This window comes from Berghia stephanieae, chromosome 9 (genome assembly GCF_034508935.2).
Source record: "Berghia stephanieae isolate SIO BIC M18660-M18661 chromosome 9, UCSD_Bste_1.3, whole genome shotgun sequence".
NCBI classification, from domain to species: domain Eukaryota; kingdom Metazoa; phylum Mollusca; class Gastropoda; order Nudibranchia; family Aeolidiidae; genus Berghia; species Berghia stephanieae.
The window spans coordinates 7,520,867-7,527,057 of NC_088368.1; positions in this window are offsets into that span (position 1 = coordinate 7,520,867).

Consider the following 6,191-nt stretch of genomic DNA (forward strand, 5'->3'; position numbering starts at 1 on the left):
TTAAAAACCGTCAATCTATAATCACTGTTGATTCGCGAAGTCCCAGGTTTGAGAGTTTTTGCCAAGATGAGGGTCTTTTAAATCGATCGATATTTGAAGGACGAGTTTTCTGGCCAAATTTCAAATATGTTTTTTTTTTTCCGGAGTGTGACAGTATCATTATTATCATCAGATCTAGGAATTTTTAAAGTTTGATAGTCTGATGACCAGTTTGCATCTTATTTGATTTGTTGATATATTGGTATTTTTATGTGACCATTTATTCCTTTGTACAAATTTCTGTTTTTAGCCCTGGCCAGTCCTTCGTGATGGGGTAACCGTTCTTTTAATATTCATGAATTTTAGAGATATCATTGCTTTGTTTGGAAGATTTCAATATTTGCCTGTCATATAATCTGTTTTTTCAACACCATTCACCAATATGCTGGGATACGTTCTTAACCGTTTTAATGTCAATTTTTGTTACAAAACTTACTGCTTACTTATCCTGTGTCATCAGCTACGAGTATATTTAGGTTTGCGTATGAGGGTGCCTCAAATTCGATTTTAAAAACTATATTCAGATTCAGTGTATCTGCGACCTACCCATGATCCCACCCTAAGATGAGACCATATTATAAGTTGATATCTAGATACAAGGATAGAAAGCAACTTATAATATAGGGACAACGGATATAGTGGACGGACAACTACATTCTATGTTGGATACCATCTATTACCTATTACCTATTACCTATTGCCTATTACCTATTACCTTGCAGTGACATTTTCAAACATCTGTAAAAGGGAAGTCTAACAATGACACGCGATTTGTGCGTACAGTCGAGTTAGGATAAAATGAATGGCGTAATTTTATCACAACCGAATTCGATTTATCCTGACTTAACTATACAAAATCAGAGGAAATCGAGTTGTCTGTGGGATGTGTGAAGACTAGTGTGAGGAAATAGTGTCCGGTATCTAGACATTGAAGGCCTGTAATTCATATGCATGATAACTAACTCGTCTTGATCATGTGGAACCGAACACTGTTTTCTTGCCTCGGCCTCTTTTAACTTCAACCATCACCCCAAATGCATTTGTGCATGCTTTACCTCGTCTTCGATTTAATGTGCCTACCCAATTGATGCAGGTAGAAAAAAAATTAAAACATTCTATCACCTCTCTCGTTCTAATGTTAAGTTATGATATTGGCTTGACACTCCCTTGTGAAGTATTTTGAGAATATTTTGTGGTTATCTCTCTACATTAAAAACGATAGTAGTAGTAGTAATAGTAGACCAAGTAGTAGTAGTAGTAGTAGTAGTAGTAGTAGTAGTAGTAGTAGTAGTAGTAGTAGTTGTTGTTGTTGTTGTTGTTGTTGCTGTTGTTGTTGTTGTTGTTGTAGTAATAAAAGTAGTAGTGGTAGTTTTTCTTCCTTTACCTTCTCCCTCCTCTACTCCTTCGCCTCCTCCTGCTCCTCTCCCTCTTCAAAATTCTTTTCTTCTTCTTCTCTCATTCCTTTTTTTATCATTATCTTTCTACATCGCACCCTCCAGCCCATTTTGATATTCTTTTTCACTTTTTCCACCATTCGCGACAGCTTTCTCGCTTTCCCTACAACGACAGCTCAATGCCCTCATTGAACGTGTAAATCCTCTTTTTGGCTTCTCTACTTTGCCAGTTACTCCCAACTCCCAGTGAAATGTGTGTCCTGGGTTCAAAATGATTGGATTGAATCTACCTTCATAAAAAAGAATGGTATAATATCCGTTTTGAAGCAAAGACCAAGCTGGATAATGTCGTGGTTTGTTACAGTTCACAGAATAAATATATATAAAAGCTTCTATGGAACACACAATACATTTCTAAATGTCATGAGATCTCGCAATGCCAGCAAGCAGGAGACGAAGTGTCCCATTGTAGTCCTCAGGCATCACCCCATGCAAATCATGTAAGAAACACCCTATTGCACAACTATGGGACCTCCAGGCGGGCGAAGACGCCCACAGTTTTCTCATTACCCACCCCCTACCCCCTCCTCCATCCCCGTTGGTAGCATACTGACAAGATTGTAACCTGACGGACCCCTTTGTCAGAAGCTGCCTGCCCTTTAGCCTGGGCCTAAAGTCAGATCAAGACTTGTGGGAGAACGACAAAGTCAGCTTCCAAGACAAGATGTGGGACATCAGGCAGCCGTTTACATGCACTGACCGTAATCTTGTCATGCAATTACGTGATTCCTGTTTGGGATTGCTTACGTTGGCGAGACAGGAAAAGCCTGGGTGACCATCAACTTATTCATATTCAGGGTGACACATGTCAAAATACGATTTAAACTGGGCAACTTTATTGTTGAGTACTACTACTAGTATCAACAGCTGCCGCAGTAGCAGTTGTAGTAGTAGCAGTAGTTGTTGTTGTTGTAGTAGTAGTAGTAGCAGCATCAGCAGTAGTAGTAGTAGTAGTAGTAGTAGTAGTAGTAGTAGTAGTAGTAGTAGTAGTAGTAGTAGTAGTAGTAGTAGTAGTAGTAGTAGTAGTAGTAGTAGTAGTAGTAGTAAATATGAATGTAAAATTGAATGTAAGCTTCTATTTAATTACAAAAACAGCAACATTTGCATGTAGTAGTAGTAGTAGTAGTAGTAGTAGTAGTAGTAGTAGTAGTAGTAGTAGTAGTAGTAGTGGTAGTAGTAGTAGTAGTAGTAGTAGTAGTAGTAGTAGTAGTAGTAGTAGTAGTAGTAGTAGTAGTGTAGTGGTAGTAGTAGTAGTAGTAGTAGTAGTAGTAGTAGTAGTAGTAGTAGTAGTAGTAGTAGTAGTAGTGTAGTAGTAGTAGTAGTAGTAGTAGTAGTAGTAGTAGTAGTAGTAGTAGTAGTAGTAGTAGTAGTAGTAGTAGTAGTATGAGTAGTAGTAGTAGTAGTAGTAGTAGTAGTAGTAGTAGTAGTAAAAGTAGTAGTAGTAGTAATAACACTAACAGTGATAGTAGTAGTAGCAGTAATGTTGTGGTAGTAGTGGTTGTATTGTAGTATAGAAGTAGTAGTAGTAGTAGTAGTAGTAGTAGTAGTAGTAGTAGTAGTAGTAGTAGTAGTAGTAGTAGTAGTAGTAGTAGTAGTAGTAGTAGTAGTAGTAACACTAACAGTAATAGTAGTAGTAGCAGTAATGTTGTGGTAGTAGTGGTTGTTTTGTAGTATAGAAGTAGTAGTAGTAGTAGTAGTAGTAGTAGTAGTAGTAGTAGTAGTAGTAGTTGTAGTAGTAGTAGTAGTAGTAGTAGTAGTAGTAGTAGTAGTAGTAGTAGTAGTAGTTGTAGTTGTAGTAGTAGTAGTAGTAGTAGTAGTAGTAGTAGTAGTAGTAGTAGTAGTAGTAGTAGCAGTAGTAGTAGTAGTAGTAGTAGTAGTAGTAGTAGTAGTAGTAGTAGTAGTAGTAGTAGTAGTAGTAGTAGTAGTAGTAGATGTAGTAGCATTTGACTCTTTCCCTCCCAGACAAGGATCTGGCCAGGGCCAGGACACTTCCAAGTAATCACAATCCAAGACAAAGACAGAAAGCAAACTCAGAAAACAGATAAAAGGATTAGAAGACACAAGCACCTCCTGTCGCTATGGGAAATGTTTTTTTTTTTTTTAAACCTTTAGTCCTGCAACCCTCTAAGGCTAAAGTCACCCAAAGAAAAAGAAGACGAATCAGAAGAATTCATGGGAAAGAGGTAAAATCCAATAGAGACCTACCCATGCTCCCAGCCCCAAGATGAGACCATATTATTGGTTGATCTCTGAGATACAAGGATAGAAAGCAGCTTATATAGGGGCAATGAATATGAGCTGCCATCATATGAAAAATAAATTGTTTTTGTTTGTTTAAGGCAACAACACCGTAAAAAAAAAAAGAATGATACTAGAATTATACAAAAGATGTAGAATAAGAAAGAATATAAGAAAAATGTAAGACAAAGAGGACAAGTTTAAGAGAGATAGATGTAGATCCAAGAAAAGCTTGTCCTTACAGTATCTAATCTAAAGTCATCGTTAAGTCCCACTCTGCTACTGCCATAATGTCCTTCAACAAATCGGGTGGACTCAAGTGATCAAATGTACAACATACCAAAAAAGTAACAATGACAAAATATGATATAATGGGGAAATGATTTTTCAAGGAATAAAATAACATCGCTCACAAAAAGGTCAATCATCTGACCGTTCCCCACTCGGCAAGCAACTCAAAACAGAATCAAGCCTATGTATCAGTGAAGAATATACCATCCCAGGGATGGCCAATGTCCCCCCCCCCCCCCCAACTCCAGCCCCTGAAAAGAGAGGAGACTAGATAAGGAAACGTTTGATGGCGCATAAATTGTTTAATTGTGCCGCTACGGTATATCACATTTCTTTGACTGGGAGGTCCAAGTGTTTGAGTCCTGCTTTGAGCGGCGTATAGTTGAGCTCATGGAAAAGGCTTTTTACTCACATTCTCTCGCCGTACTCAAGTGCAAAATGACAGTGTTGCTTGTCAGGGAAAAATGTTTTATTGTAAAACAGATGTCACGTCTCTTCCTTCATATTAAGTGTTGCTGTTGGCTAGGGACCCCTTGTAAAGCGGTTTGAGCACTATTAGTGGATATTGTGCTATATAAATGGGGGGAGGGGCTTTTCTTTTAGAATTATTATTCATTGTCTGTAATGAAATCTTTGAATTAGGCGGCAATCGTGGTGTTGAACTGATTATGTCCTGGGATCAAACCAAGATTCACAATATCTGAACTCTATGCATTACAATAATTTGATTATGTCCCTGTTTGAGCAAGAACTTATGTCTCGTCAATGTGGGACTTTCAGATGAGGTCTGACCCGACTCGAGTGTTTTTTAGATCTATTTCTATTTCTAGTTTCCTGTTTGGAGCACAAATCGTCTCTTCATCTAAAATCTTTTTGAATATCCCATCATCTTCATTTTTACTGGCGCTAGAATGACCTAAAAGTGTCATAAGAACCTAAAATCCCATAACAATGTACAAATCAAGACGTTTGTCTCCCCTTTTCCCTATGTTTCTTGTCCATTTTATGTGATCACCAAATAGTCCCATCTAGATACTGAAAATGAGTGCCTGCAAGTGGAAAACACTCAAATGTTAAGAATACAAATGACAATAATCAAACAATAATAATAAATAAGAGAGAGGTGGTTTTGTTTTAATTTTTAAAGGTTTTACGGTGCATGCAACACATTTAGGTCATTTCAGCGTCAGTAAAAAGGAAGAAAATGGGTTAGTCGAAAGGGGTATAGATTTACAAGTGAAAACGCACAAGAAAAAGTAAGGCAATGGGAAGGGTTCAAATAGGGAACAGATGTAGATTCCAAGACCAAACTATCAGTGTACTTTGTCTGAGATCACTTAAAAGTCTTATCCAGATACAAGCAAAGGTCCCCACTCACAGAAATGCACTCAAACGGGAAGGACTTCCATAATTTTACAGCACGCCTAAAGAGGGGATTTTTAAAAAATGATTATCGGGGGTTCGCTCCCCCCCCCCCCCCCCCCCCCATTATTATCGGGTGGAAACCCCCAAACACCTCTCAACTCTGTCTAAAGATATTATAACCTAATGAAACATTATGTTCGCCATCACTTGCAATATCGAAACTGATGGGAAACATAGTAAAAACAATTTAGGTGATATTACATTTTTTTTTCCGACAGAGATAACGCTGTTCAGGGCCATGTATTCATTTTAGACCTGAGTACGGTGAGAGAATGTGAGTAAAGAGCCCATTCCAAGGCGCCGAGCAAGGCTCAAACCCAGGGCCTTCCGATCCGAAAGCGGGTGTCGACCACAAGACCACATAACCGAATAGTAAGTAATAATGGCGTCGGCCGGAGTTGTAAACGACAACCGACTCGACAAATTGTTTTTGAAATTAGAAAAATCACGCCACTGATAAAAATGAAACGTATCTGAAATAGTAGAGGACATTGCAACTAATTAAAAGTCCATAATGGCTAAAGTATTAAGTATTATAATTTTTAAAAAGTGCTGTGAAACTACGGAAGTCCTCCCCTCAAATGTTTACAAACCATTATATATTAAAAACAAAAAAAATGTAACGGTAAATAAGAGACATGGTTTAAAGGAAAAAATATTCATTTCCCAAAACTTCAACTATACATTTAGCTGTTTCCCTCCCCGTCAAGGACTCCAGCCAGGGCTAGAATAAAACTAAGTAAT